The sequence below is a fragment of the Triturus cristatus genome, chromosome 7 (assembly GCF_964204655.1).
Source record: "Triturus cristatus chromosome 7, aTriCri1.1, whole genome shotgun sequence".
Taxonomy (NCBI): Eukaryota; Metazoa; Chordata; class Amphibia; order Caudata; family Salamandridae; genus Triturus; species Triturus cristatus.
In genome coordinates this window covers 123,392,936-123,408,387 of record NC_140590.1, presented here as the reverse complement: position 1 = coordinate 123,408,387, position 15,452 = coordinate 123,392,936, and the positions used below count along the sequence as shown (strand labels likewise).

The 15,452-nt window shown below is 42.1% G+C and overlaps 1 protein-coding gene across 6 annotated transcripts in view; it reads left to right on the top strand.

Moving 5' to 3' along the window:
- The first annotated feature begins 1,315 nt into the window (after positions 1-1,315).
- Positions 1,316-15,452, top strand: part of LOC146809005 (sialic acid-binding Ig-like lectin 13) — a 550,981-nt gene continuing 536,844 nt past the window's right edge. For all 6 annotated transcript variants that reach the window (XM_085615789.1, XM_085615786.1, XM_085615790.1 and 3 more), the window contains exon 1: positions 1,316-1,425. The gene's annotated coding sequence lies outside the window, so the exon portion shown is untranslated. The remainder of the gene's footprint in view (positions 1,426-15,452) is intronic.

The window sequence follows — 15,452 nt, the reverse complement described above, 5'->3', positions numbered from 1 at the left end:
AGATGGTGCTTTCTGAATGACTGAATAGCACTGTACACATACGTTTAGGAAATAAGCAACATTAAAAATGTATTTTGTCTTACTTAACCTCTTCATAAAAAACATTTTCCCTTTAATTCTATTCCTTCTATAAACACCATGTGAACATCAGCAATTTTCCAGCCACCTCAAGCTTTTAGCATCACTTACAAATGGACAATCCAAACTTGGATACATTGAGTCATGGGTGTGGTATAAAAAGACATCTGCATCCACTCCTGTGCTTTCAATGTGTTTTAGGGCAGTTGACGCTCAAGTCCTCGACTGCAGGGTAGAAAGGCTGAGCCCTTTGCGGTAATCCAGATGTGAAGAACTCAACATGTCCCTGAGTCACATGTGTGCCTGGTTTCTGCAGATATTGCTTAGCTCGATGTGACATTAAAGAAGTATTAAAATACTTAAGGCAGTAACACTCTTGAAATGGAGGCAGATGAAGGGATACAGGTGCGGTTCTTAAACTTATGTCTTCCATGGACCCTCAATCAATCAATCAGTTAATCAATCAATCAATCAGGGGTTTGCAAAGTGCAGCTACTCACCTGTGAGCGTCTCAAGGCGCTGATTGAGAAAATCCCTCTTTTCCAATGCAAATATTAACATTTTAAGTTTAATGGGAAGGTTGAAGTTTTTCAGAAGTTAGTTTTATTTCTAAATGACAAGGTGATGTGCTGACCAGCAAAAAAATCAATTTTTGCCCTTTAGAGTATTCTGTTTGTTTATCAGCAAAGCACACATCAGTTCTTCAATGAAGCCCACCTATCATCAATACTAGAATATGCATGCTGTACTTGCTGCTTCACCTATCAACCTACGGATACCAACTCCAATTCCACATTCCTTCATATTTGCAGAGCGTTTTAAAATGTTTTTTTGCTTTTATGTATATATGTCTTACCAATCTACTAATATTCATTAATTTTAAAAACAGTTGAAGAGACTGAGAATTCATCACAGACTGCTCATGAGGAATTAGCAGGAAGGTCTCGTGGGCCGGTGTCACATCAGAATGCAGATCAATTTATCTGAGTGGTGGATGAAGATAACCATGCAAGGCAAGAGGAAGTGGTAAACTGTGTTTTCGTCAACAAACTTGTTGAAATTAAGAAAGATGATGGGAAATGTTAGTGTGGACATTGTACATAAAAAAAAGACCCCGGGTTTTCAGCAACGAATGCAATATTGCCATCGAGATTAGTGAGAGAAAAGTTCAAAAAGGGGAAGTTAAAATGTCAGTTTTCTATTTTAAGCTATGCAGAGAGTGTATCAAGGGCAGACCTCTCGCTGGCTTCCTGCAGCACTCCGCCATTGCTTCCCTCAGACTGGGGTTGAGAGCTGCTCTGGCACAGAACCATCCACCAGTCCTGTGGAAAACCAGACCTTCTGGAGGTAGGTGAACCCACGGCATACATTTGATTGTTAATAGTTGCACAAACCCAGAGCTGAAATGAACAGGAGGCCAGCTCTTCCGGTGCTGCCAGAGAGTCTCTGCCCACGAGCAGCACGGTTTCAGTGACCTCCATGTACAGTGCATTAGCATGTTTTCTGGTGTGGGGTGACAAGTATATTTCTGTATCATAAGCAAAGTGGACAATTGTTGAATGAAAATAGCTTACCCACTGACTGTTACAATCTTCAAGTTACATATCATTGTAACTGATAGATGTTACTGTGGTGACTTCACTAGTGTTCTTGTTATCAGCCTCAAGTGTGACTGGCTCTGTCTGAGTGTTGGGAGCTGAGCCGCCAAACAACAGATCTCATAAAGAGACCCCAGACTGCTGTCCTTGGCTTTCTTTTCAAGATGGGACCTACACACAGCTTTAGCTGTCTGTTCTCAAAGACCTATGGACCTCATTCTCAAGAGGCATTCTGAAGACCCCGAAGTGTTACTCCAGTAGCACTACTTCATGCATCACAAAATGCAATTCACAAACCTAGGGTCAGAGATCTCTGTCTTGGCCTCCTCTGTCTATTCTGTATGGAGAACGCTGTCCTGGTGATGGTATATGTTTTGGTTGGTAATATGGTAGGGACAGGAATATGTTGTGGGAAAATGGGCAATAGCAATTACAAAATACTTGGCTATTGCTCTGTATACCCTTTTGTCGGTCCCTCAATCAACTCCAACCTTTGTTATCCATCTAGAATTGGGGCTCGGATATGTGTCAGACTTGATGAGGTTGGCCCTGGTGGTTTGCTGGCTTAAGACCTGGCTTAACCCAGATTTAACACTGAATCATCAGATTATTCGGGACTGTGTTACCCTGGAAAAAGAAAGTAGTATCCCGTGGTTGAATTACGTTAAGCATATGTTGTCAAAATTGGGGCGTCCAGATCTTTTTAATTATCTGGATAGAATAAAAAAAGAGGATGTTAAATGGGTTAAATCCCAATTTTTGAATTTATTGTTGGCAGATCGTGAGGAGCGGGAGTTATTGAAACCCTCAGTTAGGGCTCACTTTTTGTTAAAAACCTTCCCTCTGATTGAGCCCTACCTGAGAATTGTTACCAAGCCCTTTCCTCGCTGGCTTTTAAACAGGTTTCGTTTTAATTTAATCCACTGTTCTTTAGGTAATCTGCAAGGTTGATGCAAATCAGAGGAATTAGGTCCATGTCCTTGTGACAATTTTTCACCACAGGACAAGATGCATTTTATAATGTTTTGTGACTATTACAGTGAGATTTGAAGGAGGTTTTTAGGCCCTCTGCTAAGGGGAAAGTGTTTTTTACAGGTCAGACCTGCCTTATTTTATCTTCAACTGCTTAACGATCCATGGGAGACTTTTAACATTGCCAGCTTTTTAGTTGCTGCGGCTCGTATCAGAAAAAGAAGGTACCCTATGTTAAAATCTATATGAGCTTCAATTTTATAGAAAACCTCTGTTTTACTCCTTTCTGAAAATACCCTTAATTGTGTTTTGAAGTTTTTATGCATTTGAAAATTGATCTTGTTATATTAAATCTTTTTTAAGTCGCTGATATGTTTTATTGGGTTACATGATTTTATTATATTGTGTATTGTGTACTGTACTTTTATGGTTTTAATCAACCGAATAAAGTGGTTTGACTGACTGACTGACTGACTTGACAATTACAAAATTGGTGATGGTATGGGTAATTGAAGGAGGAATTTAGAGAGGGGCATGATACTTCAAAACACACACACACACATAGGAAAATTACAATTACTAAAATACACTTCTAATTTTACTACAGTCTAAACAGTGACAGAGTAAGCTTCAATCTATTCCAGCCCAAACGTAGAGTAAGAAAACCACCACCCATGGCCAACCACTTGTACGAAAAAACACTCCCAGAGAAAACTGAGCCAGCAGATTGTAATACTAATATCCCAAGTCTAAAAATGATCACAATTAATATAACATAACATATAACCACATTTGTTACAAACTAATTATAAATACAAACAGTGTGGGTGAATGGTTTTAATCTTTATTTATTGAACATTGATCAAAAATAATATTAAAGTATTAATTAATATATTTAAATGAATTTACCATTTCATACAAAGTTCATTGTAGGCGATAGTGGCTTTTTGCTTGCTCTTTAAGTAGACCTAAGTTAATATTTTGTTTGAATCATTTTACATTTTTTAGATTAAATACATGTTATTTATTTTAAAAATGTGTATATTACACATCGTTATGGTCCCTGTATTTTCCTATGGGGATAACTGTGCTCTAGTGGCAGAGATCACCACAAGCAGGAGAAAATGATTAATAGTGAGTTTATAATCAGAAATTCATTGTAGGATTCTCCACCTTCTCACTTGAGGGGAAAAGTATCTTTAGTCTATAAACCGTTGTAAATGTCCAATCGGAAATCCGGAATAGCCAAAAAGTTAGAATGTACAAATGCTTGTACTAGTAGATTTACATTTCAGTAGAACTACTCATATAAACTTAACTTTATGCATCGGGCATCCTTGTCTGGAATCCAAGATAAATAGATACATATGATTGGATGGCTTCCTTTTCTGCCCATTGTTTTTTTAAAGTTTATTCTTAAATTACTGTTCAATGATTGCAGATGGCCAGTTCAGAACACTAAAAAGTATAACCCGGGGAAAAGCTACTAAGTTTCCCTGCTATTGCTCCATAATATGTTGCGTCTAGAATATTTTTGGATAGTAATATCTTGTTCAAAATATCTGGAGTAAAAAATATTGAAATTTCTGTCATTTTACTATGCAGAATGTGGAGTTCATTGTTTGCCTGGATGGGTAGTGTTTTTTTAAATGTGCTAATTTATTTGCAACGTATTATCCTAATGCATTATTTGTGACATTTCCTATTATTTAGTTTAATAAATTAGTATATTTTTAAATAAAATAAATAAATTGGGGCTCATTTATTTTCTTGGGGCTAATTCCTTTTTCTTTTTTAAATATAAAAAAATTATTTTTCCTTGTGGAATTTGTAGGGTACTTTATCATTTTTAGAAAGATTGAGTAGTGTAAATAATTAAATAATATAGGTTAATGGTACCCCTGGTACCTAGGACAGGGGTACTAAAAAGGGTCCGTAAGGGCTGCAGCATGTATTGTGCGATCCTTAGGGACCCACCACCAGCCTCATACAGACTGCCATTGCAGGATACGTGAAATGGTGCAAAGAGTGTGAAAAAATGACATGACACGCACCATGTATGCCACGGCCACTGCATGCAACATATGTAAGTCTCCCCTACAGCAGGCCTTACAGCCCTAAAGCAGGGTGCATAATTTTAAATATGAGGACATATCTGCATGAGCATATATGCGCCTGTGCAGTTTAGTTCAATTACTAGATAGTATAAGTGAACAGGGAAGCCATCTTATGTATATGTACTGGGCACTGGTCAATACAACTTTTCACCTACATGATGGCTTTTCTGAAACACATGGTGTCTGGTATTAAACAAGTTGTCTTAATAAATCCATTCTGATGCCAGTAGTGGACTAATTAAAACATGCACACAGAGGGCACCTTAGAGGTGGCCCTGAAAACATGCCAGCCTCTTAGTGTGTTGGCTGACTGGTATCATCCAGCCTGCCACCAAATGCACGTTTCTGACCTCCTCCAGGTGGGAGCCCACCCTTTCTGAGGCCAGAAACAATGGCTGCTCCGGAGGAAGGGGGGTCACACCTCCTCCAGCAGGATTACTAGTAAATCTGCATATCAAGTCCATGGACTTCAAAGCCTCTGCTGCCTGTGATAAGTGACCACAGCTTCCCCCGGACTTGGGAGATTCCAACCCCTACCCTGAAGCCCATTTGCCAATAGGAGAGGCGGGAAATTAGGTATGTAAGTAGGTGTGTTGTACTGCCAGGCCAATAACACCCCTAAGATGGGCTGCCTGATGTGCTCCACGAAAGAAGGGTTCCACCATTTTGATTTTGGTGGAATTAGGAACTCTGGGTTAAGCTCACTCCCCACAGGAAGTGGTCATATAGGAGACATAGTCACCCCAAGGGTACGTAGCTCATTGGCTACTAACCATCACTCCCCTTAACACCCTTAATTCAGTATTTATGTTGCCCACTCATACCAAGAAGAAGGACCAAGAAGACTAGTAAAAATCATGACACCGCGAATCATCCTGCAGGTGTGCATCCTCCAAAAGCCTTGGAGGGCCTCCAACACTATTCCAAGCTGGCAGCACCTCCCTTAAAGTGGAGAAGCCACTTCCATGCAAACTGCAGGCACCTACCACAATGTCCGGTTAATCTTTCTGCTTAGCACAGAGCACACAAATGTGGCAGCCTCCCAGAAGGAGGTCACCATGCTCCAGGAGGTCAGATCCATCGCCTCACCAATTGTGAAGATGCCATGTCGAAACGGGGTACCGGACCACTTGCAGCAACCAAAGCTTTTTTGAAGTCCAATCCAGACCGCAACGCAGAAACAACCAACCAGCAAACGAGGGACATCTGCATCAGAAAGGCCAGTACCAAGAGTGTCCCAGCTGTCCTGTTTCGTCCTCCTCTGAAGGCCTAACCGAGAACTGTGAGTGCCTTTGACACACGGGCCCAGATGACCAAAACCCTCTGCACCCAAGCTCCCCGGCCAAGATGCACAACTACAGACTGTACCACCCTGCTCCCAGGACCCTCACAAACTGGCCCCCTGTTGGGAGTTCAAATATGTGTCCCCAAGTCACCATCTGCAGCCTTTTTTGTCGCATGGCTTATACTTTCTCAGTAAAAAACGGTGTGATTGTTGAACAACATAAACGTCAGGATTGTGCTTGACTGCTTCCATGCACACCCTCAGGATATGAGGACCTGATAGTCCTGATAGCTACCTAAACCTGACAAGGTAACAAATGGATTGTGCAACCTCAGAACATGACAACCCTGACTCCCCAAGGAATCATGATAAAAGATCTAGGACCCTTTCAATTGGGAACTCATGCGTACCCAAAGAGTTACACAAGAATACTCAGCAAGGTGTTTCAATGTTTTTTAAAGCATTGCCATTCTTGTATAAAAAATTAATGTGATAATCAATAGAAGGAAACCGAATAACGAATCAACATTATGAGAATGGTGAAGAAGATGAATAATTCAACCATCATTCTTTAAGAGAGAATATATTCTTGCATATAAGCACAGTAGTATAGTGTACTACTACTGATCCTACTTTGTCTAGGGTGGGTGTATCTGCCAAATCCCTGTCAGGTGGTCTAACTCCCCATTACCTGTGGGTATGTGTCATCAGGGATCCCGTCTTGGTAGAGAGCCAGGCTGCATCCCTTGTGGAGGTTAACAGGAATCAGCTGTGCTGGAATTCCAGCATGGGAGTCACTTCTCAGTGCCAGCTAAATGCTCCTCTGGTGTAAGCATGGTGGTGGTTCTGTTTATATAATAAACATCACTCATGCTGCCACGCCGAAGCCCCAGTCAGGCCACTATTGAATATTCTAGTGTGACAGCTCTGTCACTGAGCAGTCAGAAATAAGTGACAACATTTGGCATAGTGAACTTCGCCCCTGTACAGAATATTCAAGGTAGCTAATATTATGCCTGCGATGTGGAAATGTTAAGCAAAGCCATTTCAGAGAATATTATTCTGCACAGGCACGCAATGAAATGTGTGTGAAATAGCAATGCACAGTGTTCAAGAAAAGATGTCAATTTAACATGAACATGCAAACAGGGGTGTTCTTGAGCTGAAATTGATCACATGACAGTTTCTAGGTGGCCCTCCTCTTTGCCTAGGGTGTAGCGCACAAGGCTACCAACCCATCAAGCACCTCTGCACCAAGACACTCCAGGGCAGACAAATTGGTGGTGGTACTTTGGACCTTGCCCCCACCCTCCCCCCCTTGCACCTTAAGTCCTAAAGGGGACCCCAGGAATATGATTGCAAATTCCTGTATGCAGTGTATGTTTCTTTCTCCATAGGAAAGCATTACCACATAAAACGCCTTTGTGCTACAATTTTACTCACCTGTGAAAATTGATATCTTGAAAAGTACTTACCCAATTACAAAGTTCTTGGTGTTGTTAAGTATATGTAGAAATACCTGCTATTATTCAAAATTGGTCTTGAGTTTCTTCCTGAGTGTGTGTCTCATTTATTGATTCTGTGTGCTCAACAAATGCTTAACACTACCCTCTGATAAGCCTAAACTGCTTGCCCACACTACCACAAAAGAGTTAATTTGCGATTATTAATTTAAACTCTATAAGCCAATATGGGTCATCTGAACTTTTTACATAGTGTACCTCTTTTTTGGTACACTACACAAAAAACAGCTTCCTACATTGGTGGAACAGCGGTGGGGTACACAATTTTGCATTTGCTGATACCACTTGGTCAATAGGTGATTCCAGAAAGAAACCCACAGTTGAACTGTATCCAAAAATGTTTTAAATCTTTTTTTACATTTCTGATTGTTCCACATTTTTCTAATCTAAATTATAAGGCCCTGGTGTTAAGTCCCCTAGTCCTTTTGTATTAGAAATGCAAAAAGTGTACTAGTAATTAGGCCTTAAAACATTTTTTTTTTTTTTTTAGATTTTTAAAAAAAGTCCCAACAACAGTAAACATGTCAAACTCAGAGGATAGAGTCGAGTCAATTAACCTGACCCCTTACCTGCAACTTAGTATGAAGTTAAAGTTTAATGACCTCTGTAAGGCTTGCACAATTGCAGCTGGGTCTAGACCAACCAAAGCAGTTGCTTGCTGAGTTTGATAGAGTCCAAGCAAGAGAGAAAAACACTGAAAACACAGATGATGGCCATGTCAGTGAAGATGAGTCTGCTAACAATACTCATGGGGATGACTCCCTTTTCAATACCCCTGAGAAGAGGATAACAATAGAAACCTCTTTTAGTAAAACTTTACCTGGTGGTAGGCCAGGTCATTCCAGGTCCGAAGAAGAAATAGAGGATCCAGAAAAGAAGCTGGCAAGACAAACCAGAAGAATAGCTGTGGGGCCAAAATCCTGGCCATAGAGAAAGAAAGGGCTGAGATGTGTCTAGCACCAAAGAATGGTGGCAGCAACATGGTAAATAGAGAAAGAGAGGAATCCTTTGATCTCAAAATCCCCAAAGGGTTGTCCCCGAATATGGTGACGGTGATGATATCACAAAAGTGTTTACATCCTTTGAGAGGGCATGTAAATTGAGAAAGCTCATCCAAAAATATTGGGGCGCTCTACTCTTGAACCTTTTCTCTGGCAAGTGCTGGGGTGGACTCCTGACACTTAATGAGGAAGATGTTGCGTCCTGTGGCCTCATGAAGAATACTCTGATTGAGGGTTTTGGACTCACCACTGAGGAGTACACAATTACGTTCAGGGAGACCCAAAAAATCCTTGAGTTAGTCTTGGGTTGATTTTGTAGACTTTTCAGTCAAAACACTAGGTGGCTGATTAAAAGGGAGTAAGGTGCAAGACTATGATGGGCTTTATCATTTACTTAGGAAAGAGCATCTGTTAAGTAACTGTACTCCTGAAACAATTGCATCAATACTTGGTGGTCCTAGGTTTGGTTTCACCGCAGGAGTTTGATAAGAAGGCTGACCATTCGGTCAAAACTAGGGTGTCCAAAAGTCTACTGGAGGGGTTGACGAAAAGAATAGGGTTACTAATCCCCCCCTGGGAAAGATGTGGGACAGTCTAAAGAAAGATGGAAAGAGGTAACGAGCCTTCTAAAAGCCCCCAAAAGTCTGTTCATGAGGGTGGGCCCAGGGACACTTCACATTCAAAGGTGGGTAAGAACTGGGATCCCAAAAAAGGCTTTCTGTTTCAATTGTAAGGCCTGTGGATACTGAACTTGGGACTCTTCCTGTCCCAAAACGGCTTCCACTAGTGCACCCCCAGTTACCACTAGGGTGGTGAGTCTGCTTGATGGGTTCCTTGGTATTACCTGACCAGATCAGAGAGCACAATAAAGCTACCTTAATCTCAGAGGGGGAAGTGGATGTCGCTGTCCTGGTTGTCTGGCCTAGTAACCTGGAGAAATACAGACAACAGCCACATATCAGGTCAGAGTAGAAGCACTGAGGTATACAGGGGCAAGTTTCACCATGGTGACTTAGAAACTGGTATCCCCGAAGCAGTATTTGGCTGGTCAAACTTATACAGTCATTAATGCTGATAACCATCATAAGGTTCACCCCATGGCTATGGTGCCCTTAGAATAGGGAGGGGTTACTGGCCAAAAGAAAAAGAAGGTGGTTGTGTCATCTGCAATTCCAGTTGAGTGTCTGCTAGGTAATGATCTGCAGACCATTAACATTGTGTTGTATGCCGATGATACACAGTTAATCATCACCCTTTCTTAAAATTCGTCCAATTCTGCAGTGCTGCGTCACATCTGCCTGACAGAGGTGGCCGAATGGATGAGCCTCAGTTTTCTCAAGCTAAATGCTGGGAAGACTGGGGTCCTAATCCGTGACAAGCAGCCTTCCATCTGTTGGACTGCCTGGTGGCCTGACTCTCTGGTCCCTTTACCTTTACCTAAGCCAAGAGTAAAAAATGTGGGCATCTGGTTTAACTCAAAGCCATCATTTGACAATCAAATCATGAGCCTAGCGGGACAATGTTCAGAGATTTTAAAATCCTTGCTTTCTTGCCAGAGGCAGATAGGAAGACAATCGTCCAGTCTATGTTTATGTCCAGACTTTACTACTGCAAAGTACTATATCTGGGGATCTCTTAACCCCAACTAATGAGACGCCAGGGTGTGCAGAACATGGCAGCTCGGCTTTCTGTTAAATCTGCCTAGATGCTTCCCCTCAGCTCTTGCTCTGGCTAGGGTGCAATGGCTACAAAATATACAACACTAAACCCCTTATAACATATTCACATCCTATATTGGTTTATAGAAAATGTCCCACAGAAGGAATAAAAGTTTTTTGAAAAATTATTTTGTTTTTATTATCAAAATAGTAAACATATACCTCTTTCTTTCCTTCAATTATTTTTAAATAAATACATATACAATAAATTCAGCTTATATCCTATTTGACTAGAGATTCATTTTATACACAGAAGCCCCAAGAGAGGGGGGAGCAATCCACTTAATTAAGGTACATGTCTCCAGATATAACAATAAAGACAGAAAAAAGACGAAACATATACTCAAAAAATCACAGTCTAACAAAGACAATACATTACAATTATTAACACCATAAACAATTCAGACAACACAATTGCGCCGACACGCGTTTCGGAAATCCCATGTACCATCCTTCATCAGGGCGCTGATGTAATATGGTATTTACAATGTTAGAAAACCAATATGTTTAACACATTCAGCAGGAAAATTATACAATGTTTTGAGGCTCTGTTAATTAAATCCAACAGGCAGTCATTTTCTATTAACCAATATAGGATGTGAATATGTTATAAGGTGTTTAGTGTTGTATATTTTGTTGCTCTTCCCTGGTTTTCCCCTTTATATCCGCTCCACAGGGACCCTCTTGTGTATATTTGGTAGGTTGCAATGGCTTCCTTTGAAGGAACGGGTTCACTCTAAAACCATGTGCTATTGCCACAAAATTCTCAACAGCAAAGGTCCTAGTTATTTGCATCCTTTGGTTGCAAATTACTTCCCAAAGAGAAACTTGAGATCAGCTGACACTTCCCTAGCGTGTATTGCCAGTATCAATAGTTTGTGGCTTAGGATGCTCTCTCAGCTTTATGGCAGTCAAGCTGCGGAACTCCCTGCTTCTCCTGCTTCAGCAGGAGAAACCAGAGTTCTCCTTTCATAAGGAACTAAGGGGCATATCAACAAGGCCCGGAGTTAAAATTATCGCCGCTTTAGCGTCCGTTTTCGGACAAAAAGCGGCAATAATTTTAAAGCCCTATTAGCAAGGACACGCTAATGCGTGTATCCATGCTTCTTCGTCCATTTCCTTTGGGCCTCGCATCGCTAATGAGATGCGAGGTAGGCGTGTCCATCTGAAATACTGCGAAAATCATCGCTGACACAGCTTTTCCGTATTTACAAGGGTATCGCTAACCTGACTAGCGACTTAAAAATTAGCGCTAATCAGGTTTTTCGCCGGTTTCTTACACTTGCTTTTTTTCCTACTATGCCATATCTATCATGGGAGGTGGATTATTATCCTGAGTCCACATCTCCCTATTTACAATATTTTTCCCTAACGCTGTTCCCTATCGCTGGAATTCCAGTAATATTGCCGCTTATCTCTACTATTGGCTGGATTTCTATCGCCTCGGCGATGCGCCCTGTTAATTGTGCACTGACCAGGCGATAGAATCCGGCGATAGAGGGCGTTAGGATTTGTCACGCTAAAAGCAGTCAGCGATAAATATCGCTGCCGCTTGTTGATATGCCCCTAAAAACGTAACTCTTTAGATCTAAATTTTTCACGCATTTTTGGCACTTCATGCTCTGTACCATGGGAAGGAAACTCCATCGCTGGGTCACGTCAGCTGATGTAACTGTGCGCTCTAGAAATTAACTTAATATTTTAGAGCTAAGATACCATTCAGCCATCTGGGAATAGTAGGCATGGGAGGAGCTCATGGAGTTTCACTTCGCAGGATTCCGCTGAGTTAACGGAAAACTCCGCCAAATTCCGTGGAGTTTCACAAGCAGGTAGAGAAGTTGCCTCTTCTATTTGGAATATAAGAAAAAAGGCATTTTCAAGGTAAAAGTGTATCTGAACCAGGCATCAGCTCATCACAAGACTGTCTGCCATGGCAGAAGGAAAGGACCATTAGTAGAGCTGCCCTAGAACAACACGCGGAGCTCAGAGCTCTTGTGGCCCCCATTTTGAAGAACACACTACGCTACACCTTCACTGTGTTGGCAGCAAGTCCTAGAGACATCTCATATTTTTCCCCTGCTTCCCCCAGTGGCACGTGAGGCCACGTTGCACCTACCTGCAGACATGGCTGGGCATACTTTTGTCGCCACCAAGCATCCAAACTTCCCTGTCGTAGAATTTGAGCATGAGCTCGGCACAGAAGCTGAGCTGATGCTAATACGTAATGAAAGTTGAAAGAAGACTAAAACCATTACAGGGTTTACCAACATAGGGTCCATTGAGGTGGCCATCTTTAAATGGCAGTAAATCTGTAAACCATAAAGAAGGCACTATTTCCTTTACAAGTTCTGGCCTCTAGTGCCAGGGCATAAAACATTCACACATTACAAAACTAGCACGGCATTACTAAGAACACCAAAGAGTCTAAAATATCCAAATGAATGTTTGTCTCTGACCAATGAAACCTGGGCTCTGCCTACAAAATATATAAGAGAATTTAGAATAAACATGTTAGCATTCATATAGTAGGAAACGCGGAGGCATAAACTAGCTCTGGTGTGCATCACAGCCCTTGAAGGTTGATAGGGACATATTTACAAGGAGGCGATAATAAATTTGGCCGAAAAGCGGCGATAATTTTATATCCTAATTAGCAAGGTCACGCTAACGCGTGTAACCTTGCTTTAGCGTGGGGATTCCTAACGCCCAGCTTTGCATCTCTAATGAGATGCAAAGTGGGCGTTCCTGACCTGACATGATAGGAGAAATGTCTTCAAGCCCCACGCTATGAAGCATAGCGGCAGGAAAAGTAGCGATAACAGACTTTCCTTACGCCTGCTTCAGGACTGACTTAGCCATGATATCCTATGGAAGGTGGATATCATGGCTTAGTTTGTGAGTCCCTATCAACAAGCTAACGTGAGATTATCACTGGGTTCCCAGCGATAATCTCACGTTAGGCAGTTAGCGCTAGGATTTTTATCGCTTTTGAGATAAGCGTTGCTAATAGCACGCTATCTCAGCAATAAAAACCACGCTAGCCGGCGATAATTATCCGAGCGCTAAGTGCGCTTAGCGATAAACATCGTCGGTTGTTGTAGATATGCCCCTTTGTTCTTGTAACAATGCCGGTTCCACACAGTATCCCGTTCCTTGATCAGTAGTAGTTTAATAAATCTCTTAGAACGCTCTGAGCTGCACAACACCTCCGGGTTTGATTCAGTTCCAGTACTCTCTTGTCGGATCGGGGTAGGATGAATAAGTCGTCATTACAAGATCAGCAGGGATGGCGCCTGTTTAGCATGTGAAGATCAGAAGGCACTACAAATCATAGGCGACCCTGACACAGTGCTCTCAGGTCGGCGTCTGTTTGAACTTGTCATTATTACATGATCAGGAGTGGTTTGTGCAGAATAAACTTGATGTTCTTGTTCAAGACCTATAGGTCAGGGATTATAAAGGTGCCCCTGTACTACGCTACTGGTAAACCTGAGAATCCACTTACGTTCCGGTAGCATTGAGTAAAGAATATTATCAATGCAAGTGATATAGGTTGTAAAGTCATAGAGAGGAGTCAAAAAAGCCCGATGTGGCTTGAGGGGATGTGAGGAGGATGGGCAATAGCTGGTTGTAAGCATCAAGGACACAACTGAGAAGGCTGACATAAGCCAGTAAGCTAGATATACCTCTGCATTGCATAGTGTTACCTTTAGAAGAGTGTCTCTTATGGCCATGAATGGTCTTGCAGGGTTAAAGTGAAATTCTTTGAACACCAGCGATTAATGAATTACTGTTCCGAGGAGGGAGGGGTGTCCCTGGAGCTGCTCTGCGAAAAATAACATTGTTTAAGTGTCCAAAACACTGAACATGTTGGCAACAATACTTTTTGCATCCTCTTCTCTGACCAAGAACACGTGACACAACCCCGTGCGGCGCCACTGAACTAATGTACCAAACGGGATTTCTGCTTTCTCTGGTGCAGGTTCCAATCAGATTAAATTCCCTCAGCTGAGACTGGGTAGCTTTATGGTGGGATTTCGGGCATCTGGTGTAGAGGCTTTTCTAATACATATGCACGGTATTGCCAATTGAATTTGCCTAAGGTTTATGAAGAGGCAATTGGGTGGCAGAGATTTTGCCAAACTTCGCATCTAACCTGAGCACGGAGTGGGCAAAACTCTGCAAACTCTGATGGGGGAGCATGATTCATCGCCCACCCCTAGAGAATACCTGAATGGGTGTGTGTAAAAACAAGAGCACAGACCAAAGCCCAGGGCGCAAAAGAGCAGCTGGAGCCTGAAATGATGGCCCAATCCTCCATGAGAAAAGGTAATAAACCTGGAAAACCAACTTTTGATCATCCACAAGCTGAGCACCAGGAACTTGGGTTTACATGGCAGCACTCATAAGCCCAGATGAGGGTCCCTTGCTCACTTTGCCACTGGATTCAAGCTAGTCTGGCTGATGTGGGGTATTACCCAGAAACCGGTCCCAGGATGCTTGTTGCCGGTCCAGGGAACACCTGGCTTGGCAGTTCGGGTTGGACTGTTCCCATGAGGCACAGGGTCAAGAATGATTTGCATATAGCTGGATCTGAACAGTGATGGTGAAGTGAACTAAAGAACGGTGATGTATTCAACCCAGATCTGTGACTGGGAATAAGTGTCTGAAAATTTTCATCACTCAGTCCATCATCTCCTTGTGTTTGCTTTGTTCGCCCTGAGGTGGCTGGGTATGCCCAGACGTGGGTCCCTTGCTCACGTTGCCACTGGATTCAAGCTTGCCTGGCTGATGAGGGGTGTTACCAGGATTCTAGTTTTTGGTCCAGGGTAGGCTTGGCTTGACAGTTCGGGCTGGACTGCTCCCATGAGGCACAGGGTCAAGACTGATTTGCATATAGCTGACCCGAAGTGGGGTTGGCAAAATGAGCTAAAGAACGATGATGGATTCAACTCAGATATGCGATTGTGTTTGCTCAGAGTACATGACCACATTTGTCGCCCACATTATATCTTGTGTTGCAGTTTCAACTTATAGGATGACCCACTGATGTGACTCTTTGTTATCCTGACACCTCAAGAAGCTGGAACATGTCTCCTTCATAGGAGCCTTGAGAACATGAAGAACTCTTTTACAACCTCTTTAAAGATATTTTCCACA